The sequence below is a fragment of the Struthio camelus genome, chromosome 2 (assembly GCF_040807025.1).
Source record: "Struthio camelus isolate bStrCam1 chromosome 2, bStrCam1.hap1, whole genome shotgun sequence".
Classification (NCBI taxonomy): domain Eukaryota; kingdom Metazoa; phylum Chordata; class Aves; order Struthioniformes; family Struthionidae; genus Struthio; species Struthio camelus.
In genome coordinates this window covers 67,613,803-67,640,255 of record NC_090943.1, presented here as the reverse complement: position 1 = coordinate 67,640,255, position 26,453 = coordinate 67,613,803, and the positions used below count along the sequence as shown (strand labels likewise).

Below are 26,453 nucleotides of genomic sequence, written 5' to 3'. Positions count from 1 at the left end.
TTAAAATTAGCTCTGAGAAAAAACAAAACTGAATTTGAAAATCAAAAGAAAATTGGCATAATGTATTAGGTACATTGAAATGTAGAAAAAGAGAGAAACAATATAGTCTAATCTGTCTGCATCCATCAAAAAACTTTTTTTTTTCTGTTGATTTCTCAAACTTTTATTTGCTTGAGGGGAAAAAAGTCCAAAAAACAAAGGCAGATTGTTTAAATTAAAGTAAAATTGTCTAAGCTTCTCGCTACTGATTTTGCTTTTATCAGATTTCAGTCTTATGCCTCCAATCTTTAGTCTGGGTAGTGTACAGATATACTAGAATTTGTTAAAATCAGCTGTAGTGTTTCTATCTCAGAAGAAAATGCTATTCTCTGAGATGCAGCCAGACTGAGGTAGAGGAAAGTGAGGAAAGAAGATGTTTATACGACATGACTGTTGTACAAAATGTACAGCAAATGCTTAATGCATTAGCTAAAGACTGGAAACTTTTCAAGCGACCTACTGTGAAGGTGGAGGAAGAAAGTGGAGCATTTTATGGATAATCAGAATAGCACAATTTAGAAGTCCTACTGCAGAAAGCACTTCTGAAAACTTCAGTCTGAAACATTTGCTGAACACAAGGGCCATATATTAAAAATGACAACAGAAACAAAAATAAATGACCTCTGTGAGACAGATGTTTTAAAGGTGTCTCATACATGGATTGGATGTGTTATTTTATGCATGATCCTGTTTGACTGTCAAGATGGCGTGGAGACCTACCTGTCTACAGGCTGTAAAGCCTGGAAAAAAGAGCTCCGCTTGCCATTGCCCTTCAGCATCCAAAATGATCTTGTAAAAATTGATTGTGAAAATTGATACCTGTGAACTAGGGAGCAGAATGATGGAGTCGAAGGAGCTTGAAGCAGAAGGAGAGGAGACCACATCACAGATCGCTTTTGATCTCCCTTGCACTCTACCATAGCTTGGAGAATGCCATACGGATCTCTGTGGCCTGCTTTCTGCCCTTGTACTGTCTTAACCTTTGCCAGTTTGATTATAAGGTCTTTAGAATAGCCATTCATCCTATTTGAATAAATTGTGTAGAGCCTAGCATTATGCCCCACCACCATGATAGGGTTGAGAGGGAAGCGATCTAAGAGAAGGAAGCTAGCTGAATGGAGCGAGATGTGAAAGTAACACAGAACTGAGGGTCTTTTTTGTTGTTTACAAATGGACCTCTCCTGTCTCTTCTATGTTGAGTACTGATTGGCTCGTGAGAAGAGTGTGGCAGCGCAAAATCTGCTCTTGGGCTGTTATCTTACGTCTGCTGATGGAGGGAAATGTCTGTGGCTCCTTGCCCAGCTGAAGTCATGGTTGCAGACTGACCTAGGGTGAAATATTTGCTTTAAAATAATTCTGCACTCAAACTTAAATTCCACCAGGGCTCACTGGAAGTTTATAGGAAAATATTTCCCAATCAGAAGTGTGATGGACTTCAAGAGGAGCCCAAGAAACTAAATCATACCCTCAAGCCAGGTGAGCTCCCTGCCTCCACGGGCAGGGTCCTGGGCACCTGACCCAGCACATCCAGGCCACCTCCAAAGCACATTTAAGACTGGTTAAATTCTTATTAACCTGACTGGCTTGGAACAATTTTCTGAATTGTTTTACATAGTTCTCACTTTGACAGCTCAATGGAAAGCAGAGACGTGGACTTCTCTCTCACCAGCACAGCTGTAAAAGAGAATTTTGCCCTGAGTGAGGCATAAGGTGATATTGTCTCCCCCTCTTCCTCACTAGTATGACATTTCTGATTCACTAATTTTGTTCCTAAACCACACAGAAGTGTGTAGATCATATAAGGTAGAAAGTAACAACCTTAGAATGCACAACAAATTATCATTGCTGATTGTGTGCAAATTATTTTATATCTAAAATCTAAAAAGGAGACTTTAGAAATAATGGTCTGTATACTAGTTGGATGGAGCTTTTAGCTGAAATTTGCTTTTCTAAATTTGTTCTGTAGCCCGGAGAGCAAAGATGCAAGTGACAGTTAAGTGCAAACGTAGATTTATTGGATCTGGCAAGCCTTTTGACTGTGAAACAGTAAGCTTAAAAGCAAATCCTTTCTTCAGCGTTATTGTCAATCAGTCAACAGGGGAAACTATCCAAGCCATTGTTGGCCTTAAATGAACATCTTTTAGCAGTACATTGAAAAACAATTCTGTTCCAAGAATTTCCGTCAGTGTAAAACAACAGCCCTGAAACAATGTCCAAAAGCTATTCAGAAGAGTGATGTGAAAAGAATAAAAGTATAGAAGATGTGGAACATCTGTGCTGTGGAGCAGCATTTGAAGAGCAGGACTAATCTGTAGGAAAGAACATTTTTAACCGGCAAATTTTAAGTAGTGTATATAACACTGAGCATACAGTAATTGCATCTATCCCAGAACATAAAGTAAAAGTGAGTTTCCCTAAAAAAACACTGCATACAGTTAACTAATTCATTTTTTTTAAAACTTCTGGTATCCAAATTCTAGTTAACAAATTAGAATCTCCTACCTTATTTTCTATCATTTAAATGGTTCTGTTCAATTTTTCATTGAAATTTAAACGAATTCAAAACTTATGAAACATATTTTCTTACTGAGCTCTTCTCTGCTAACCCAGCCATTGGAATATGGCTTTACTGCAGTGAGCATTTTTTTTTTTTCAGGGTCCTTCATGAGTGAAACTTATTAGGAAAACTGTTGCAGAATTTAGTTGTAAATTGTGGTGTCAGAGGTAATCTGCTCTTGAGTCCTGATACAAAGACTCCCCTGAACTTGTAGCAGTAGCGGTGTAGTATATGCTGTATGCTGGTGCTGCTGTTATTCTGCTTCCATGTGACAGTGTTGCAGTCTATATTCTTCCTGTCATAAGCCTCTTAAAATCAAACTGCCCCTTTCCATTCCGTTTCCTAACTAAATCTTACGAAGTCTTCTGGGAAAGCCTGCATTCTTCTGCAGGAGGACCTGTTGCCTGCGTAGTGGTCAGCCCCTTTTACATCAGTTAGCTCTTGTTCTTGAAGGTTGCAGTTGAACTGCTGTAAAATGAGCTCAAAGAATAAAATATGAATAAAAGTTATGGTCAGGCCTGTCAAAAATGGCTAATGATAATGTCTAGATTGCTTTAATGAAGGATCAAAACTTTGGATGTCTCAGCCTGAGCTGTTTACTAGTTTCATATAAAAACAAGTCAGGCTTTGTTCTTCGTTATCTGCAGCTGAGACATCCTAAAAGGGACTGTATATCAATAGTCTGTATGAGGAGCTTACTAAGAGCCGTAATGTTTTGGAAGAAATGGGATATATTACTTTTCATGGGCAAAACAAATGATTAACTATAAAGAAGAATTAATATTACATCTTCGTTATTAATATTTTGTCCTTATTATTGATATTAGTTCCTTATTATTAATATTACGTCCTTGTTGTTCAGGAGGTCAGAGCATTTGATTTCCAGCCTCTCCGGAGTCTGTGCGTTTTCCTCCTGACCAAATGGCAACACAATAGTAATAGTACTGCTGATACAGTGGTTGTCAGCTTTTTGATTCGGAGTGGGGAACGACACCAAAAAAACTCCACCTCAGAATATTTTATAACCCTAAACTTTCTCTATGGATTTTCTGGACCTGTTCAAAAATTTCCCATGTTGCCCTGTCTCAGTATGAGCTTTCTTGCATTAGCCATCTTTGTCAAATGCCTTAATATCTCCAGTTTCCCTGTCCTGTCCTCAAGAGTCTTGTCCTCAGGAGTCTATCAGTCACCCTCAGATTAAAAACCAATGCACTAGTAGTCTCTAGAATGTGCTGAACATTTTGTGAAACAACAGTTAGATAATCTAAAACTCTGAAAGGTCTTTGCAAACGAGTACTTGAGTCTAAAACATTAATTATAACAGGAGGATACAAACATGCTTTCAATAGGAAATGGACCACTGAATTCCATACTCCTTTGAACCTCATAATAAGGACATTGATATCTTTCTTTTTTGACATTAGCCAGCTAAAAATTTCCCTATTTCCCCGAAACGAGTGGAAATCATAAAGGGTTCATTGATGCATAGTAACAAAAGTAAGAAACTTAGTTATTGTGCATGCTAATACTGGCTCATCAGATGTGCAAGCAACTATGGAGTCAGTACGTTATTTTGAAACCTAAAGGAAAATTCATGCGAGGGCCGTGATCATTTTCACAGAACAGACCCATGCATTGATTTAAGCTGTACGAAGTGACTGGCTACTGTGGTTATTAACTGTGATCTAATGTTATTTTAGGTTCAGCTGCAAAGCTGGGAAACTGAGGGTAAAGAGAAACTCCTAAAGAGAAATTACAGCCATGTGAGATGAATTTTTGACTCCAAGACTACAGATTAACACCTTTTTCAGTAACATAAAAGTCAGTGGTTATTGAAATTGTGTATTTTCTGGTCAGAGATGTCTATAGGGACTTTTTTACCACGTTTTATTATTGTTACACTTCCAGTTCTTCAAAATACCTTTTTTTCCATCTGTCTATTTACAACTGCTTTCTTTCCTCTATGCTCATTCCACCCTGGTCTTCTGTTTTATACTTCTGCTATGAGTGAAGGGTGAAGGTTGGTTAGAGACAGAAAGAAAGATTTAGAGAAAAGAAAGAAACTGTTCTTGCACACCTGAAGCCACTGAAGAGAAACTGCTTTGAATCCATTTGAACTGCCATTCAGACTTTCCGTTCAGCTGACCTCTGTAAACAATGTTTTTTTGAAACCAGACTCAAACCACAGATGAACAGTGAAAGATGTGCTAGGTGGAAAGAAAAACTGTCAGAAGAAGAGAAAGGCAGGGCTAGAAGCGAACTTCCAGGCTGTAGATTCAGGTTCTTTCTGACTGCATGCAAACAAGTCTTACACTTCCTTTAATACAGTTCTGAAATTTTGATTTTAAAATCTATTCAGTTTCTTATCCTCACCATTTATAACATAAAATTACTGTGGAGATTTACTTGTAATGAAAAAGCTTGTAATTTCCATGATCGTTTTTATTCATCTCCAATCATTTATACCTATGTCAATGCAACCCTTTGTTTTACAGAATTTTTCTTCTTTTTTTATGTTTAAATTCCTCTGCCTTTCTCTTTTTGCATTTATATAAAGCATTTTTTTTCGTTCCTCTAAGCATTGGCTTTGTTACACAAACACAAGCCATTTCAGTTTTCCACTTATAAGATGCGCTTATAATACATTTATAATCCCTTTTATTCTTTTTCCCTATTCTTCTGTACCTATTCCAAGTGGTGCCCCCTCCCCCCTCCCCCCCATATTACGAGGCTGGCATGGTATATAGAAAGTTCCAGATGACACCCAGGCAATGGTACTATTTTATTTCCTTATAAACACTAAGTTTATAATTATTAGGTTCTTTCCAAGGTTAAATGACATTGATAGATTATAGTCTGCTACTGATCAGCTAATAATTTCCTTCTCACGATGTTTCTATTCATAAATTTATCACAGAAATGTTGGTTCTGGTCCAGAAGGGTAGGTTTCCATCCTATTTAGATGGAACTAACTTAAACTAGATGACTACCTTTTAGGCTACTCCTTAGGATCTCTTTAATCTACAGAGTTAAAGGGAGCAGTAGGGAGAACAACCTCCAGTGGTGCTGCAGAATCTGAATTAGATGCTGCTCTCTCAGTTTGCATATCAAGCTGAGATTTGACATGGAACTTTTACATGGCTAAAGTTAGGTGAGGTGAATCCCTGCCTAAGTGCACAGTCTTACAACTGACACTATTAATTTTTATCTAATTTCCATTTCTGTAGTCCTCAAGGTCATCCAGTTATTGCTATATGGTATTTCAATCCACCTCACAGTCTACAGGGCCTCGTGACTTTGTGTCATCAAGAAATGTTATTAGCTCACTTCCACTTTCTGTGCTAAGATAATTAATGAAAATATCAAGCAACATCATTCTTAAGGATGACTCTTGAAAAATTCCATTATTAGCTTCTCTTAAACCTGATACATGGAGAAAAAGCTTAATAATTATTATATTTAACTCAGTTTTCTTAAAGAAGAATTTCAGTAACCTTGACGTCTGCATCCTTTCATGCGTTATTGCTTGCTATACAAGATTTTATCCAAAAAAATTTGCATAAGGGAAAACTTTAAGAGCCAGAGAAAATAGTTGAAAAGCTCAGGGTAAGTAGACTTTGAACATGTCAGTTGCTTTTATTCATGAATGAAGCACAAGGGAAATGAACAATCCAGTGAAATCTTACAGGGTGAAAAATGGCCTGATCACAGAAGAATGCCAGTCTCAGAGGAGGTATAGGTCTTGCCCACTCGTTCTGTTCCATGTAAGTAGAGATACCACGTTCCATGTGAGTGGATGATGTGAGGAGCCAGCATTGGATTGCTTCCTCAGTTTCTCCTTATATTGACGGCTTTTAAACTTCCTCTGGTTACCTTTCTAAGTCCACCAATGCCTGTTTGGCTAAGGCATTCAGAAAATCTTGAGTTAGAGATATAAGGAGATGAAGGTCCCCTATCTTTCTTGATGTCTGTTCTACCATTTAGTCAACCGCACTTTAAAATATTAGGGCCTGCATTATAATTGAATTTGTCTAACAAACATTTAGGCGTTGGTTCTTCCTTTGCTTTTATCTCCTAGGATATAGGTGCTCTTATTACCTATGATTTTCTTTCCGTGAAGATACTTATATCCTTGAATTGCATCATCTCAGTTGCCTTTGTGGTAAGATGAACAAATTGTGTTTTAAGTTTCTTACAGTAAAGATTTTTCTTCAGCTGCTGAATCATATTTATATCACTTTTGTGGGCCCTTTTAAAATTTTAAAATGTTCTTTTAAAAATACAACCCCCTGAACCCTATACAGTATTTTAATATTAGTCATATGAAAGAAAAAGTACACAAAAGTGAAATCATACACCCATTTCTACCCTCAGCATTTTTTTTTTTTGCATTCTTACGGAGTATATTTTTTCTCTTTGCCACAGAAAAGATTTGGTAGCTCACACCTGATAACTTGTAAACCATATTGTATATGAGTCCTTTTTCAAGTTAATTGTTTTTCAGAATATATTCTCCCACCTAGTAGGTGTGGGAGCTATTTTATTTTGCATTTGGCCTCTGCAAAATGCATTTTGTTTGAACAGGCACAACAGATCAAGGAATCCAAATGACTTAACAATCACAGGAGTTATCAGCTGTGAATTCATAGGTCATTGGCTAACATTAGACTTATATCTGTCTTTGCAGAGACACGCTGGTGAGAAACCTGCTCGGAGATGACACCCCATTGACAACTAGTCTTTTGAGGTTTGTCAGGTAGGTGGAATTTCATCCACCCAAGGTATGCTTTATTGCTGTCGTTAGTTCTCATCAGTCTGTGCTAAATCAATCACCTTACAAGGGTGTCTAACTTTTATGCAGCTACTTTTATCAACAAAATTGCAAAAAATCTCCAATCATAATTTTCAGTTAGTTTCAAATAAATCCATTTTATCATAATATCATACTGCTTGGCTTTCTTTGCAGTCTCTCTCTGTCAGTTGCATCTTATGCCACCTTTTATATTATTTTTGCATAGCAATGATAGTGGCCTACGTAGTCAGCACTCGGTGGATGTGAACTACACAGTTTATTTGTGAATTCAGATCTAAATGTCTTGAAGTACCAGCTTATGGCTATGAATATAATTTAAATTAATACTGGAAAGAAATGGGTGTTTTTCACCCTGGTTCCTTCCTAGGGAAGAAATGAATCTTCCCTGGACCACTTCCATGTGTTCATACCATAATCATGTGCGCTGTTCATGTTAGGTGGCTGCTGGATTTGGAGCAAGTGAACCAAATGGTTCTCTGTAGGGTGAAACACACTCCCTACAGGAAGTACACACATGAATGCACCACATTTGGCCCCCTCTATCCTGCAGAGTCTTCCAAGCCTATCCCAGCAGGCCACATACCCTCAAATGTCTGCCCATAGTGCTCCTACTACACACCGGTGTACACATGATGATGTTACACCGGTTACATCATGCTGTAAACACTGCTCTGGAGGACTGTGACAAAGCCCTTCTTTATTATTTTTGCACTCGGAGCTGGAAATAAAATGCAGAAAATAATTATGTTGCTGCAGCACCACAGAAGTAGCACATGCAGCGCAGAAGAAACCAAGCCAAATGCTAGGTGGTGTGGACAGAGCCAGTCTGCTCTAGGGAGCTCAGTCTCAGAAGTGCCTCCCTCTGCTACTTGGCCTGGGACTTGGAGGTTTCTGAGGGGGACACAGGCCTTGCCAAGGCAGATATAGCCAGATCGGTATTTGAATACTGAAACAGTTGCTTCTAACGCAAAATACAGCCTTTTGCACCTTCCTGTAAGTGTTTTAGGACTTCTCATACATCATTCTCTTTCTGTAAGTCCAAACTGCTAAAAGATCATTATCATTTTAACATGCCATGAAATCTTGCTTGTATAAAACTGAAAAATAAGGATAGCTCAAGCTAACATTGAGTTTTACAAGCTAATATGCAAATATATTTCATAACCTTTAGTCGCTTTCCTTTTTTGTAGAGCAAGTTCGTGCTAAAGTAATTAGCTACAAACATAACGGCAATCATGTCACTGTTTAGCTCATTTCAGTCAATCCAACTATTATCTAGATGGGATTGTCACTCTCTTGGTTATAACTGAGCCAAGTCTTGACAATGCTACTGAGTCCTCAATCTTAAGAAGTGAGTAAATGCTAAGTACAGGCTCCAGAATTTCTCTGAGTGAAGACATCCAATGAATTGACTCAGTAATAGCTTATGAGATGAAATAGATTAGCATAACTGTGGGTAAAAAGTAAGAGGGATAAAGAGTGAAACTAAATTTTTTTGCTTTGTTTTTAAGCATGAGCTTGGTAAATTTTATTTTCTCCTATTCCTACCTGTTGAAAAAAGCATATCTTTCATTAGAGAAGTAATAATCCATTTGTCTGATTGCCACGTTTTTTTTTTACCTATATCAGTTTTTTTCAAGCTGTGCTCATCTGCATTTGAACTGAGCACATCATCCCTCACTCACTCAATTGTGCTATTGAATGGCCACTTAGCGGAATAGCTTATCACTGCAAGTTAAAGGGTAGCTAAGACATATGATTGAAAAAATATATTCTGCATTTGGCAAGTTTTTTAATCATACATAATTTTAATTACAGTTGATACAGAAAGCTATATAATAGCGGTAATAAATTATTAAAACATCCCAGTGAACAAGATCCTAAATATATCAATTGCTAGCATCTAACAGTATTATATCTGTTTATTACTTGTATATATGCCTGCTTCTGTGGCTTTTGTCTCTAGAACATCAGGCTATGTGGAATATTGGTAGATGACTGCAAGACAGCCAGTAGATCCTTCAGTATGGGAGGAAGGAACTGATGCTGTCATTGCATCTAACTAACCCCAAGGTTGGTATATTCAATGGGACTTTACATCTGTCCATGTCAAATCTCATTTTAGTTAGGGTGGAATCTGTCCATTTCTATTTGGCTGTGCTAAAATAGCTGATAGGTTTCATGAAGTCATGATCAGAGAAACCAGTTTTGGAGTGAGCTGCTGCAGTTGGTCTATTATAACTGTATTGTCATTAGTGGAGAATTTTTAGATTATATTATTGTAGTTAGGAGGATGCACTGGACAGGCAGAGCATCAGCCTACCTTTCATGAGCTGTAGGCTGAAAGGAGAGAAAAAATGACTTTGGTTTTTTGCACTCCCAAAATTAAAATATGAGACATCAGATACTAAATCAGTACTTCTAGGCCATGTGTGCATTTGCTAGTACTGCAGCCCTGTATAGGCAAACAGGTAAAGTGAAATAGTTGATGCTGAGGATCCAGTACCAACAGTATACGCCTCTGGAGGGTTTTCTTTGAACTAGCTTTAGATCCTGCAGACTAATGCCTGCTACAGATTAGAGCTGGTTACTTGTGCTCCTGGAGAGATCCTCCAGGTTTCGTTTCACCTAAAATAAATCCAGTATATGTGAACTGAATGCAGACATGTGAACTGAAGTGTAGCAAGTGGAGACATTTGGGAGATTCACTTCAAAAGTGCACTTCTGATCTGAACTGAAAATAGGGTGAATGCATCCATACATAGTCAGTAGTGAAGCTGCTTGTAAATTCAGTGTTTCCGGAAAGGGAGTCAGAAGATTATGAGCACTGTTCATGAATTCTGTGATCTAAGTCTATATGTGGCAGAGCTGGAAAAGCTTAGGCAGCCTGAACACAGGCACACACTGTACAAACCGCCTTCAAAAGATTCATTGCCAGTTCTTTGTCAGCGCTAGATATGTGGCTTTTTTGAATCAAAGCTCTGCAGTTTAATATTTTACTTATGAACAGACTGTGTCACAGCTGTCATTTGTCAATGTATTTAAGAAACTAAAAACTTCAGCATCAGCTTCAGATTTAACATAAACTTTTAGCATTTCAGTAAAATGTGTTACTAAGTTAAACCATAAGCACATCAGTTCTAAGTCAAATAAGGATGAGACTGATACACAGATAATTCTCAACTATTACTCAGAGAAATGGCCCTATTTATGGCTGTTGCCCTGGTGCTGCAGTTGACATACGGTAACAGGCACAATGGTATTTTGCAACTCTAAATGGGTTTTTGCAAACCCGTGACTGAATGAAAATAAGAGAATATTCAGTAGAAAATTCAACATAGGAATAGCATAGTTTACATCAAGTTCTTTGCTATTTGGAAATTACTTATCACCAGATAAGGAATTTCCAAGGGCCTGAGCAACTTATTCCAAAGAAGATATATACTAAAGATCAGAAAAAAACATTTTAGGCTTTTTGTTTATAGTCACAACAGCTTCTGGTCTCCCAAAGATGTTGTCTTTTCTGAAATGATTTTAAGCATCTTGAAAAGCATTGATGGCCAGAATATCTGCGCCATCTATATTCTGGCTCTCATTTAAGTCTAATTTCTGAATGATTAATTCCGATGACTTAATTTCTAGTTTCACTCTTCTCCTATTTATCTGTCATGATCTCTGCGTAGTCCACGGTGTTAACTAACTCTTTTTTTGGAGAATTTTATGACAAGCCAGTGTGACTGACACTGTTACTATGGATAACCTATGAGCACAAGCCTCTGAACAAAAGATCATCATACAAGTACCAGGCACCCATCAAAAGATACTGGAATCTTCTTTTCAATCGTTTAAAAAAAAACAATTTTATATTCTAAAGCTTCATTAGATAGCAAATAAATGAATGGAACTTGCACTATTCTTTCATGCAGTTTTAAATTTCCTTTTTATTCCTTCTTTTCAATTTCTGCAGAAAAAGCCTAATGCTTTTGCAGAAGTGCAGTATGATTTTACTGTTCACTCTTCATAGTGAACATTGGCCATATGAAAAACTGTACAGAAAATAATAAAATAAAATTTCTACCTATTCTGACATGTTTCTCATGGTGACAGGATATTTGATGATAAGCATCAGAATATAAATTATACTTTGATTTTATTTCCACTTTTGATAAGAAATGATTCCATACCTATTCATTTTTTCCCCTTTTAACATGGAAGCAAGATTATTACAGTTGGTAAAGCAGTGAGGAAAACCAGCTATAACCAGCCTCTTCTGCCTCTCAAATTTCAGTCAGAATTTTTAGCAAAATTGGAGTGATGCCCTTGCACACATTATTGAGTGTAACTGTTCACTGTTAAATAGATGTAAGCATTAAGAGCCTGATTATGTAAAAGATGAGATGTCCAAACTAATTTTTATAACAGAATATTACTGTACCTATAACTTCCTCATGGCTGAGGGGGATTGCATTCGATATGGCAGAATGTCACTCTGGGAAAAGCAGGCATACACATACTTTGCAAAGTACAGTGTAAAGTGCAAGGAGGATATATATACCATTGTTTCCATTTGTTTCAGATAGCGCAAGCAGTGTAATCTAAAGTCAATTAAAAAAAATACCCTTGTCCCATAGTAACCCACAGTAACCCAGAAAGTAGTGATTGCACCAAGAAGGTACATATATACACACATGGAGGAGCTCCGGCTGCCTCCTTTATTTGTGAGAAATGAAAAATTCTTTACACAGAGAAATTTCTGAGTCAGTGGTGGATTACTTTCCTTGAGCACTACTGTTATGTTCAACTGTGGAGGGATAGTACCTGTATTTTTATTTGAACATAGCTAAACCACAGCTTTTCTGAAATGTTAATGGCTGGTGTGATGGGATTGAAATAATGACCAAATACCAATCTGGGGAAGATATAAGCAAGGAAAACACAACCTACAGACTTTGCTGCTGTAATATTCACAGTCAGCATCAGTCTCCTAGGTGAAATACATGGAATGTGTTGAAAATTTTTCCCCTCATATGTTAGTGGCAAAGTTGTTAAAATCATTGGTTACAGAATTAGCTTTTACTTTATTGCTGCACAGACATAGTCATGCAAAGGAGTTAATTTTAATTTGAGAGAATCGTTGAAGTATCTGAGGTCATACCTATTTCAGCAGAAGTATATTTCTCTCTCCTCAGGGATCTATTTTTTTAGTTTATAAACTAGCAGATTTTTGGAATTGCTGTTTCACGTGTTCTGACTCTGTGTTTAGTAAGATGAGTTCTAAGCAAGGCCTGGAGTGAAGTTGTCTGTGGTTGCCCCCTTCAAAGGGAGAAATATTTTGAAGTTTTATCTATAAATGAATCAGAATTGCTCTGTTCCTTATTTTCTGTTATAATCAAGAAAACTGAATGTTTTATTTGTATGTGGTTATATTCCAAGCCTCTTCTCTATAATTAGTAGTTGATATAACTATGATGAAGTTAATGTGCATGTCATTAACAACTGTCCTCTAAAAATGGACTTCATGGCTGGAAATGATAGTAAAAGGCTTGTTTTCAACACCAAATATATTTGAAAGCATAGGAAGATTGAGACATAGGTAGTTTTATGTTCTATTCTACTATCAAGCCTAGAGCATTAGCGTCTTACTATGTCGGACCATCAGTTGGTGGTTGGACTGGCCATAGCTGTGTTTCTGCGATCTTCTCTGAGCAGTCTGTCTTCTCTTTGCCTTTTGCAAACTCCATGTCATCATAAACTTTTGGATCAAGGATTTTCACAGGCCCGTAAGAACTGATGACAGAGCAAATGGCACAGATGTGCTGTCATTTCCTTGGAACTCACACAACCCTAAGAACTGCCAAGGGGTATGGAAGCTCCACAGTCCCTCAGTAAAAATTATTCCCGAGAGCCAATCCATCATTTTGATTTCATATCCTATTTTCTTCTTATGTTTCTCATTTGTCTTAAAAATTTCTCCACTCCTGCTGCCTGTCATAGAAATTGTTGAACTGTTCTTCTAACCTGGTTTACTTATGCAGAATCATCAGATTTACAGAATGTTATACTTAATGGTCCGAAGTATGGTCAGTTCCGATTTTTGTATAACACAATGTTATTTTGGTCACTTCAGCAGTTCGGTTAAGCACCTTTGTCACAGAATATGTGAACACTGAAGTCATAGAGTATAAATTCTCTGCTTCATATTCCTGCTTCTTCTCCGTTTGGAGGATCCATCCTTGAACCCATCTTGTACCACATGCTGCCTTACATGGTGCAATGTTTGTACCTGAACGGAGTGCAAGGTTTAGCACATTTTCAAAATACTCCTTTTGTACGTTCATGCTATCATTAGCAATTAGTTGTTTATTCACTCATAAACTTTTCCAGTGTTTGCATCACTGCCTAGATTGTGTTTCCATGAAATGTAATTTAATACTATGTTAATACTTTGGTTCCTGGTGCCTGCTTTAGGAGTTGAGCTTCTTTTAATATATTTTGCCTGCCTAATTTTTGTACGTTCTTCACCAAGTTGTATGATGCTTTTATCCTTCTGCTTCTCTAGCAAACCTGACTTATTTCGTTTTCCCTTTAAGATTCTTACTCTCTGTAAGATTTTTATTCTATTCAGTGTCCTGATTTCTCCTGTTTTTTTTTCCAGTTTCTTGTGTTTTCCTCCATTATTTTTCATATCACTTACTTTTTCAGTCATGCCCCATATTGTATATATATTTGCACATATAAAAGTAGCTCCTAACACTTAAGTTCAGACAGTGATACCCTTTGGTATGAAATGATGTATTGTTTATTTCACCATGATATTTGGCCTGATAAATTGTTCAAGTTATTTCACCGACAGTGCTTTTACTCACTCATGCATCTCATGAAGTAGGTACTTTCGCTTGCTGGAAGTTTTTCTGAATTTCAAAAAAAAAAAAAAATTCTTAAGCTATGCCAAAAAGTCAAGCTGCAGGACATTTTTTTTTTGGAATTAGTGACAAGGATGTAGAAACAAACAGTGGCTTACAGATACTTGCAGGCGATAGCAGGAAGTAGGCGGGAAAAGAGTTTATAAAGTAATCTCTTTAGGAATATGTATGAGAAACTATGAAAGCATGGAGGGGAAAAGTGAGAGAATGAGAGTGAGGAACATGAAAGAATAGTCAGGCTCTTACCTTGCATTTGCTCTAATAGCAGTAGGAAATGCCAGTAACTTTAAAACGCGATGTTCTCTCTCACACTCTATTTTATTCTGAGATGCACTGAATGCCAGCTAGATCTCATAGAAAGCACTGGAAAAAAAAGCCTCCAGAGCAGTCCCCGACATTTTCTGAAAGCTTGGAATAAAAACAGCCAGCAAAATTACTTTGACCTTTACAAATTGCTGTAAAATACTTCATGGCAAATGCCTTTGGCTTTTCAACTTGTGTCCAGTTCCTATTGATAAACCAGTGCACTTCAGTTCACTGGGTAGCCAATGACTCCTCTGTAAAAACCATTAGAAGCAGACTCAGGTGGCCCCAATAGTAATAGGAGTATAACAGTGGACCACATTGAAGTCAAGCATAAATTTATGTAACGCATGTGAAAAGTATTTTCCGATTCATTATAAAGTCAGAAAAAGAGCATTAAATGAAATAAGAATGTCTGCTGTATCCCTCATTGTTCATGTTACTGACTCTTGCCTCTGTTTATCTGGCTATGCATTCACTGATACAAACGTAAATATAAGGCAGCAATGCCTGCACTGATTACATCAGTGACATACGTTACTTTTTCAATTTTCTCTTCATAACTTTAGGAGAGAAAAACTTTATTTGGAAGGATAGCTGAGACTCAAGAGATTTTGAGAAGTGGAGCCTATATCAGGCTTTAACTATGCCTCCAAATAAATGGTCCAGATAGGATTCCTGAATTTACATATTCCAGTAAGATTTGTGTATTTTGGAAAGTTCTAGCATTGAAGTATCCCCCTGATGTGGCAAAATGCATTTCCCATTTCAACCGCTGCCTTAATACAGTAATGTTTCTCCACCTTCCTCATGCAGAGTGTGTTTGCAGATTGCCATCAATATCACATGCTTGCGCTGATCCCAGTCTCCTGTGTCATGCTGATATCTCAGGTGGGTAGAAACTGGGACAGCATTTTCTTCTTCTCTGTCTGAATTTCAGGCCCCTCTGCCTTTGCCCCATTTGCAGGGTCTGCATGAAGGGAAGAGGAGGTTCCTGGGAATCCAGCTCAATTCCTGTTGATGCCAGTGCGAGTCTGTTCACTGCTTCCGTGGGATTATGACAGTGCTTTGTTAGAATTTCATCTTTTCCCTGCTGGAATCATATCCTCAGCTTGTTTCTCATGTTCTGAATGTAAATGGATCGGGTATGTGTGAGAGAGAGAGATGTGGGGAGACTGACAGCAGCAGGGTGTAGTTAACATTTCCCAACTGTGAAATAAACCTTGAAGTATCTTTTCCCCTTGTGAACTTTTTCCTCCAAAGAGGATGATAAACCACCATGACTTTAAAAAGAATTTCCTACAAAAATACATCATTTATCAAAGAGGAGAGGTGAAATGGGTTTGGATGCCTGTAGACCAAACCCACCCACTGGTAATATAAGAAGAAAACACACAGGAAATGCTACAGCCACTTTAACTTGCAGCAGCATCTGTTAATTACTGATAAAAGTTTCTTAGTATTCAGCAATGACTTTAGCATCCATAAAAAAAATAATAATAACTGAAATTTTGTCAGTATGCTGCCTTATATTACATTAGAGAGTTTCCAGTGATAAGGTCTTGGCCATAAGTTGGAAGTCATGACTTCAGAGTGTCTCAATACAATGTGACAACACGTTTGGGGTTGCTGTTCAGGGTTTTATTCTAATTTTTATTTGATTTGATGCCAAAAGTGTCAGCTGCTAATGTAGATAGGAACTATCCCATCTCTTTCAAATTAAAAAAGCATGAGTAATAAGAATAAAACTATTTTCCCAAATTTATTGGGAATTGATTTTTTCAAGGTCTTTTTTCTGTCATTATGTCTCTCGTTTCTCTTGTTCTTTTATTAAATCTAACAAAGTGCTTATCCTTTTCTAGCTGTATCTTGGACAGTCCAGTGCTCCTAGAAGATGCTACAGCATTTGTGCCTTTGACTTCATTACCTGAAAAAGTAGTAAAGACGTAGCCCTCAACTGAATGGGTACATGTTCCATAAAGCCATCGCATTTTACAAGGGTACTTTTAAAGAAATGTTGGTAGTGCTTAATCTTGCACCTGAAAGGTAATAGTTTTACACTCTTTGTTTTGATCGCCTTGGCGGGGGGGGGGGGGGGGGGACACATCAGCACAGCATCAGTCAGGATTGTCTGCTCGAATGCTGATCACTGACTTATTCCAACAATGTTAGTATGAGACCAGCGGATCCGACCTCCTTAGATGGATGACTGGTGTAATCCCTTACAGCAGTTCTTGTGTTCTGTGTAGTAATTTTGAGATGCTGAGAAGGTTGTTTGCCAGAAACCGTCATATGCTAAGGATATGAGGCCTTTGAACCAAAAGCCAAACAATGGTATAGGAATAAAATATAAACAGATATTAAAAAGCCAGAGAAGTAAGCTTCCCTTTAATCAAGCCATAAAAATGGAGAGGAAGATCCCACAGGCAAACTCTTAACAAAAGCCTCTTTGCGAAAGGACAGCAACTTAATTACTCCCCCTAGGAGCATCAAGGAATGACGCTCGGGTCACTTAATTCTCAGAGGGAGGATGGAAAACAGCAACTAGAAACTAGGATTGAAAGGATGATGGAAAATATTATCTTTAAATACTGGCTTGGATTTTTAAATATTTTATTTTGGGGTACCTTTGTACCTTTATCATGTTTGTTTTCCAGACTTATTCCATTGAGGCTGTTTAGCTGAATGTGCGTTTGTGAGGTAAGAGGATTTCAAGGGGAGTTTCTGGATTCCCTTCATCAGGAAGTTAAGAAAGAGTATCACGTCACTTTTCTCACCAATGAAGTAATCTACCTTTAATTCACAGGCTTGTAATAAACCCATAACACGTTCTAAAATCTACTGAATATATTTGCATAATCAAAGAGAGTCCAGCAGAGGGCTACAAAGAGGATGAGGGGACTGGAGCATCTCTCCTCTGAAGAAAGGCTGAGAGAGCTGGGCCTGTTCAGCCTGGAGAAGAGAAGACTGAGAGGCGATCTCATCATTGTGTACACGTATTTGAAGGGAGGGTGTCAAGAGGATGAGGCCAGTCTCTTCTCAGTGGTGCCCAGTGACAGGACAAGAGGCAACAGGCACAAACTGAAACACAGGCGGTTCTGTCTGAACAGGAGGAAAAACTTCTTTCCTGTGAGGGTGACAGAGCATTGGAACAGGTTGCCCAGAGAGGCTGGGGAGTCTCCTTCTCTGGAGATATTCAAAACCCGTCTGGATGTGATCCTGGGCAATATGCTCTAGGTGACCCTGCTTGAGCAGGGAGGTTGGACTAGATGATCTCCCGAGGTCCCTTCCAACCTCAACCATTCTGTGATTCTGTGATCAATGTGTGAAAAGAAATCAGGATCTACCCATGGCCATTTTGTAGGCAGAAGAAGAGACTGAATTAGTCAAATAAGTGTTTTCTTGTTAATTATCCTTTAGACATTCACTTAAAAATAGTTCTTAGACACTGAAGGTGATATGACACTTTTACCTGATCTTAAAGGAAAAGTACTCATAGTGCTTTTGCTGTCCTCCTTTCACATTCATATCCATCCTTAACTCAGAACCTCAGTCTGTTCTTAACTTTCAAGAAAACTACAATTCATACTTCAATTGAAATAATTTGCAAGTGAAAAATAAAATACACGAATAAGAGTAACTAATGAAAATAATTGGTAGTGACAGGCAAACTTTGTAAGATTCGTAAGAAAAGTATTTAAAAATCTATTATACTGTTATAGAAGCTTTTTTTTTTTTGACTTGAACCACAGTTTCTCATTGCCTTAAACAAGTCCCACATGTACTTCAAAGGCAGAGAAGCTGCAGATTTCTCCATGGTGTTTTCTGGCTTTTAAGTCTTTGAAATGTCAGTAAGAGTCACTTATATCAAAGAGAAAGTGATGTTTTACATTTAAAAAAATCAAAACCCTGCTTCTAATTGCACAGAATCATTTTGTTTCAGGTATTGTAGGTAGTGGAATTTGAGGAAAACTCTGATATAAAAAGGTAAAATATATTCAGTTTTATGACTAGGTTTAGAGGCCCCTGCTCTCACCTTTAATATAGGCTTATTTAAAATCAATTTGCAAAATTGATAAGTTCTTCAGAAATGTTGTGACACCTGACAAATTGACTGGAATTCTCAAATATCCAGGATGATAGTATTATGAATATGATATGAATATGATAGCCAGTATTATGAAAATAAGGAATTAATTTTGAACAATTTTGAATATCGAAATGTTATTTTAGTTAAATTGAGTAAGTTTAGAATGTTTTATTGTACTTTTCAGATTCTGAAGTCTATTACTAGAGAAACTAGAGATCATTTCTATAAAATGCTTTTTGCTACATTGACCATTTTGGAAATGAAAGGGAAAAACAAAGAAAAGAATATACAGAATGGTGTTACCCTCTAACAGTCTCTATGTGTGTGTATATGTGTTTGTGGAGAGCTTATGATGACAGTTTTATAATAAGACTTTTAGATTTACATATTATCCCAGTGAAGGCAAATTACTCTTCCACAACACATGAGTAGTTACACTCAGCAGAAAGATAACACGGCAATCTATTCCCTTTCAAATGTTAAGGAAAGAATAATTAGATATAAATATGTTGATAAGCAGTTTAAAAGGTGATATTATTCATCTTTCATGATCTCACTGCTATGCTCTGCATTTCAAATAAAGCAAATGTGAGACCTGAAGTCACTGTGCTACAGAAACTAATTCTAGTACCACTATACCAGCTTCCTAAGCAGTGATAACCTGTTGGGAACCAAAGTTGTATCTGATTTGGCCTTTGAACAGCTGTTGAAGGGATGGCATTGACACGTCTGCCTTGAAGAATGAATGGGACTTTAACTAAATGAAAGTAACAGTGGGAGCCACAGTGCTCTGGAAAGAATAGTTCAAAAGGAGAGGTGGAAGTTTCCTTCATACTGTGCACCAAATTCCAAGTTCCCAAGACTGGTCCAGTCTATTAGTGAGGAAGAAATTATAGCTGCATTACCTGCATATGAACTGCATTACCTGCATTTGAACCCCTTACAGTCTTAAAGTAAATCCTTCCTTTTGAGAGGCCTCTACAGCTACCGTGGAGTCACACTGGATAACTAAAATATCAAAAATCATGGTAAATTAAAAATTTGATCATGGTGAATCTTAGAGTTGAATGGATATGCTGAATTATAGTAGTACACATAGTATGTATGTATAGAACTACACTGTAACATAGTTATATAACTAGAAGGCGTGGCCATAAGAATAAACCCATATGTGTATCCGGATTTTACTTAAGATCTGCAGTTATTTTTAAATTTTCTAGACAGTTTTGATTTATCTTTTCAAAAAAAAAAAGCAGATCATCTTGTTACAGAAAACATATTAATAACTTTTTATAATCTAAAATTATTTTTCATATTTCCAGCAATAACTAATGATAATATGTGTGGTCTAAAGGCCTTCATTTCTGAATGCATGAGAGTACAAAGCAGAAGTTTCCAAGCAGACAGAGGAATGCCATGGTGAGTAGGTACTGTGCTTTACTGTGTTGCAAGCAAGTTACAAAATATGTTAGGTTTTAATATTCTGTGCTTTAAGGGATTCCAAAGAATTAAGTTATAATTGATGCCTCTTTGAAACTTTTCCATTTTGTTTTTTGCTTTTGCGTATTTCTTATTTTTCACAATGGGGAGGGTTTAATTTATAGAGAGAAGCTATTGTCTGTATGAGAAACCTTAAGTCTTTCTACTGACTTTTCAATGTGCTATGTTGTACTGTTTAGCTTCAATGTTCTTATGTTATTTCTGTATTTCCACAGTTTCTTTTTAGAGAAATAACATCATCATGCATTTACATGCTACAATTGTCTCGATATGAAGAGTGTCTCTCCTAGTTTTTCCAGTCCAATTGTATGTCTCCCAAGATGTAAGAAAGCATGTACAGATCCAATGTAAATCAGACATAGAAAGTGAAGATTTTCTATTTTTCCAACATTGAGACAGATATAGAATAGGATGAATAATGCAAAGTACTTTCTGCATATATTTGGTCTCATTTGTAATACATCTTGTGAAGAAAATGTTCGCATCTCCCTTTGCATTTTGTTAAGGACAGTTTTTCAGCAGTGGAGTTTTACTGGTAGCAATGTTCATGCAGAAACCAAGATTTTAAAGTAGGGTATGCAAAAGGTCATTTGGAAAGTAGTTAACAAGACAGGAACTTAACTTTGTGATCAGACACAATCAAGCAAGTAAATAGTTCAAATATTTGGAATGTTCATTCCTAGCCTGTAATGAATAACGTTCCAAAAGATAATCATCCTTTCTTATGTTTAAATAGCAGGTGTTTGGGGGGAAATAAGCACGTAGGAAATAGGAAACAGAGGTTATCACCTTGTCTGTGTAGTAAAGTGAAGTGGAATAACTGAAGCAGTTGTCTGTGCTGGCTTTTTGCAGTTTAAGTAAGTCTGTACGGTAACACTTGTTTAGAAAAACCATCACGGTATTTTCCTGCAACTTAAATCAGTAAATAATACGTAAGATACATATGAATTAATACTCTGCTTTAAACTGCTTGCTCAGTTCCAGACAAAAAATGACAAAAGTTTCTAGGTACTTATGAAAGCAAAGGTAGGCCAAAGCCTACCAAAGTCTAAAGTGCATTTTCATTGCAGTTGGTGTTATCTGTACTTGAGATACTGCTCTTTCATTAGACTGCAGACAAAGGGCTTTTCTGAGCTCCAGCTGTGACAGTGGTTACTGCCACCCATTCCTTATCGGCCCATTCCTGCTGAAGAGTTTTGAAAGCTGGTAGGGAGGCTGTAGGAGCGTGACCAATTTCACCTTAGACAAACCGACGTGGCCTGCTGTTTAAATTTAATTGAACCTAAAGGGTTATGACTGAGACAAAATTAGCGGATGCAGAGGAGCAGTCCTGGGATTCTCTAGCAGTGATGAGTAACTGGAGGAGGCTGCCTTTCCTGAGTGCAGCTGGCTCCAGAACAGTGCGTCCTTAGGCCATTACCAGACTGGAAATGTAACAATCATGGCCGTCTGAGATTTGTACTTTCTGTGTGGGCGTTAAGACTTCCATTCTTCTTTATGCTGAAATAAGCCACATCCCTGTCAAAACTTCTTTTCTGTGAATACTGGAAAAGCCTATCTTTGTCTTCTCTGGGCACATGGAGAAAAATACCAGAACATTTTGGAGGGCTATCAGCACATGAATGGTACTAGCTGATGTTTCTTACACGTGGTAGTAAGCTTAGCGTGGTAGTCACGCTAGCATCTGGCAAATGATGTTAGCTGCCACTTTTGCATACAGCCTTTATAGACCAGCCAGTGGAGTACAACTTCAGGTCATGCTCAAGTTAGAATTGGCATAATTCCACAGCAAAAATGAATTACTGCAGGAACATGGAAAGCGTGTGGTTGGGTGCTTATAACAGAAGAGTAAAACTCTTCTTCCATCTCCGTCCTTGCCTTCCAATGAACAATTCACTGCATTTCTGTAGTCCAGCTCCTCCACCAGTGTGAAGTCATTGAGTGATTCAGAAGAGCTATGCTAATTTGTAGATAGTGTATGAATCTTTCCCTCTGCTAGTCTCTTCATTTTGTCTTTGCATAGCAGAGGTAAAACTTCTTGAGATTTGTACTTGAAAGTTGTTGCTAGATATTAAAATAGTACTATAAATTTAAACTTTCTCATAGCACTCTGTCAAAATGGTGGCCAGCACTTCTCTCTTGTGAAACCTAGGCCTGAAAGACTCTCTGTATTTTGTTCTGGAAATAATCTATCACTTTCCATAACAAAGGGCAAGCTAAAGTAATTATAATGTGTTTAATTGCTACAACATAAACTTCTTAAAAGATCCAGCTAAGATTTGCACAATGAGGATAGCTGTCCACAAAAATATTGAAAGTAAGAGAATGTCCAGCTTTTCAGTGTCATGGTTAACAGTTTTATTGACAAATTCTTATTCCTTGTAAATATATCCCAGATAATTCCAGAATATGTAGCAAGAGAATAGAAAGCGTTTCTTAGTATGAGAGTCAAGCAAAGCTTTAATGACATCAAGAGCAATATTAACATAAATATCTGTAGGAACTCATACACTATTAAATTATGTTTTATAATGCAGTATTGTCTCATGTAGATGTGTGAGGTCAAAGCTAAAGCTCTAAACGAGTGCTTTCCTTTCACCTTTCTTTCACCAACAAAGTACCTAAATTTAATAGTTTCACTGTAAACTACATTGGATGTTTTATCACACTTCAGTGACCAAATATTTTGCTAAATCAAAGGTTAATACTGTCTCATGTTATATGTAAAAACAAAATTTCTCTATGCCAGAGAAACAGCACTGAAACTCTAAATCTTAGCAGAAAGCTCATCTGTTTTTTATAGCTGGGTTGTCACACAGGGATTTTTGCTTTTGTACCTGGTAGCAGTGGAAAAAAAAAAAGATAATATAGGCATCCAGTAACCTCAGTAGTTAAAAGGAGATAGAAATCCTTGACAAGAAAGATATTTCCCAAATTTCTGCATTTATTAGAATGGGACTACACAAAGTACTGAATATTTAAGAAATATGCTGTCAAGAAAACTGTCTAGAATACTATCTGACATAGACTGCCTCAATGCGTAATCGCAAAATGGGCCATGGGCTTTTTTCTTTGATTTTTGAAACTGGTACCACTGGGAGTTGCTCTTATGATTGGCAATTTCAGTATTTTAATCCATAAATGCTAATATTCTGTTGCCAGCAGCTGATAGTCATAAGTGGATCATTATGAACAGGCAGGAGAGCCGATATTTATTAGCCAAGACAGGTATGATAGAACATTACCTAATAAACAATAATTGACAGTTAATAGAAATAAAAATCAATATGCTGTCAAATAGGAAGCCACTGCAACACAGCCAGATTGAAAAAATATGGGTAATTTTTTGTCTGAGTAAGTACCTAAGCCACTGTATTCTAAATGAGTTACAATTTATGGCTAGCATTCTGGGAGAGGCCTATAAATACAGAATTGTAATAATCTGGTCTGGATGGTAAAATCCATAGATCATGAGTGTGCTGCTTTGTGATCATATAAATGCAGGCTATTGTAGGAATTCATTTTAAGAAAAATCTTTTTTTTTTTTTTCAATAACTAAAATAAGGCTGGTAGCACAGTATTCACAATTCATAGCCTCCTACACCCATCTGCCCATCCTCCTGAATGGAAAGTTTAGACAGAAAGTCATATAACACCACTGACTAAAGGAAAGGCACAGATTATTGTCATCCTGCTCATGCCAATGAGAAATCAAAGTAATCTGGTAAAATGTAGATGTACCCTATTAAGTGCTTTCCTCCCTATGTAAAAGGATAGTTTCTCTCAGAAAATAAATTGCTTTGCTTAGACTCCAGGATTTTTTTGTTGGTGAACAAAAAAAGCTTTTTAATAAATGCAACGTTTCAGTGAAACAGTCGAAAATCCTCAAAAACCTTTCATTTGGAAACAAATAATGCTGAAGGAATAGGTCCTGTGAAAGTAGTACTTTATTTTCGTTTTTAATTTGTTGCCTCTTGAAGTAAAAGAAAATAACAGTGGTTTGATTTTTAGAGGAAAACTGATAAAGCATTGAAAATTCCTTCATACTTGTTTTCCAATTGGGCACATTAAAAAACGGTTATCATGAGAGAGTAAGGGAGCAAAGACTGCCCCCACGCACACATCTTTCCTTGTATTTCACATTTCTTACTGAAAAAAAAATATTTCTAAATGGGAGCATTTCATATGGGCATTTTTCTTGTACTTATTCCTATGGGAAAAGTTTACATTTTTATAACTGGCCTTAATGGACATGCAATTCCACAAATCAAAGGTCATTTTTCTTTCAAGAAATATTGCAAGGACAATTTAATATATGCTCATTAAGCTTTAAGCCGCTCTTCAGTATAAATATCAAGGTTGAAAGAATCTTCCTCTGCCATTAGGAGTTTAAAAAAATAAAAAAGCTTGAGGTTTCTCTGTGCTTTTTGGCTGGAGTGCCTACAGCCAGATGCTCACACCTCGGCAGTATCTGAAGGAATAACATGACACAAACTTTGCACTATGAAAAACATCGACACAGAGGCTTTGTATGGGAACTAACTCAATTTTTAAGGTGGAGCTAGGAAATGAGAGATGCAGGATACAGAAGTCAGATACCTGGTCCATCTCTGAAACTATGAGCAGGTGCAATGTGAAGCCAGTAAGTAAATTGTGTAACACAACACTATCCAGACTCAGCAGAATATTGATTTGTTCTGATATAACAGTGCTTCTTCCCAAGAGAGAAAACAGGGATATAGACTGGGGAGCATTTTCCCATTCCCCTTACACTTTGTATTCACTGAAGGCTTTTTACCCCTCCCATGAAGCTGAGATGGTTTCATCAAGTGGAAACACATTTTAGTTCTCAAAAGAGGTGTCAAAAATAAGCATAATATGAATAACTATTTCAGATGAGCAATTTAATTACAGAAGCCTACTAATTAAACAGCAGTAGTACCATAGGACTTAAACAGGGAAACATCATATGACTTGTAAATGCCAAATGGCAGTTTTTACAAGCAAACGTACAATTCAGAATAGGCACTTAGTTCAAGTGTGTGTGTGTATGTGTATTCAATATTCTTTTACAAGTGTTTGTGTTAATTAGGTGATGTGACCCTCAGATTTACAAAGAAAGGAAAGCACTAAGGCTTTTAAATATTGTGATACTGGAAATTGCCTTATTGCAAATGCTCATGTCAAATATATTACCAGTATGTTACTCTTGATCATTTACTCTGTGTACCTCTGAGGCACCTAAGGAAGTTAAACTAATTAGCACAATTTAAATACGGAATAAAAATGCAAGGAACCTATGTACACTAGTGACATGCTACATTATTTGTAACTCAAAACGATGGCGTAATGAGAAAAAGTGTAAACAATAAACAGAAGAAGTCAGAAATTCAAACAGTATAGTGGGGTTTTTTAAAGTTCATTTTCCTTAGTGGATTTTCAAATGATCTTCTTGAAGAGCGAGGTACTTAGAATCCCTAAATAGCTACAGGATTAAAAGATTTCATTAAATATAGCCAGTAGCCATAAACAGGCACATCAGAAAAGGTACATCTAGAAATTCTAGGCACATTCTAGGCACATCTAGAAATTGGTTCAAGGTTTAGAAATCAGAAATAGAACAAAACAGCATCAAGCTCAGGATCTGCGGAGTCTTTTTTTTTCTTTCTTTCAGTTCAGTTGCTATGACTTTGAGTTAGGTTCTAAAAAACTTCATGGAGGTCTTGAGCTGTTCAGTTGATTTATCCTGTCAGCTGTTCTGAGTGTGTCTTATTAACAGAAACAAAGAGGTATTAAAGTCAAAGCCAAGACAAACATTGGCAAAGGGGGAAACACAGTGTAAGGTTTATATATATGTTTTATATACATGTTTGTTACCTAGAAGGCAGTACAAATCAAGGAAAGAGCTGGACATTCATTCATTGTATCATTTGTGCAAGGGAACTGAGATACACTTTATAGCATCATTTATGTTTACTCTTTCTTGGAGATTGTCACCTTACGCTCTTTATGCCTCAATTTCTCCTCTCCATACGAATAATTAGATTTGAGACTTCCTTCTTCTACAAAGCACTTTAAATTCTGCTTTGAAAAGTTCAAGAGGACAGCTAAGTGAGATTTTCTGCAAATTATGTCTATCAAGTTTCCTGAGTTCAATATGTTGGAATAGTGATGATTTATTAAAAAAAAATCCATTTATAGGTTTGGTAATATGAAGTGAATAAATAT

General features: G+C 36.9%; 1 long non-coding RNA gene across 2 annotated transcripts in view; it reads left to right on the top strand.

Moving 5' to 3' along the window:
• LOC104150244 (uncharacterized) overlaps positions 1–26,453 on the top strand; it is a 139,817-nt gene that overhangs the window by 108,172 nt on the left and 5,192 nt on the right. Inside the window, exons 3-8 of one of the 2 annotated variants that reach the window (XR_695534.2) lie at positions 7,284–7,352; positions 15,452–15,526; positions 16,498–16,681; positions 17,293–17,335; positions 17,442–17,562; positions 20,048–20,144. This is a non-coding gene — a long non-coding RNA (uncharacterized lncRNA). Of the gene's footprint in view, positions 1–7,283; positions 7,353–15,451; positions 15,527–16,497; positions 17,336–17,441; positions 17,563–20,047; positions 20,145–26,453 lie in introns of both variants that reach the window. The other variant, XR_011139424.1, reaches the window with a different exon arrangement.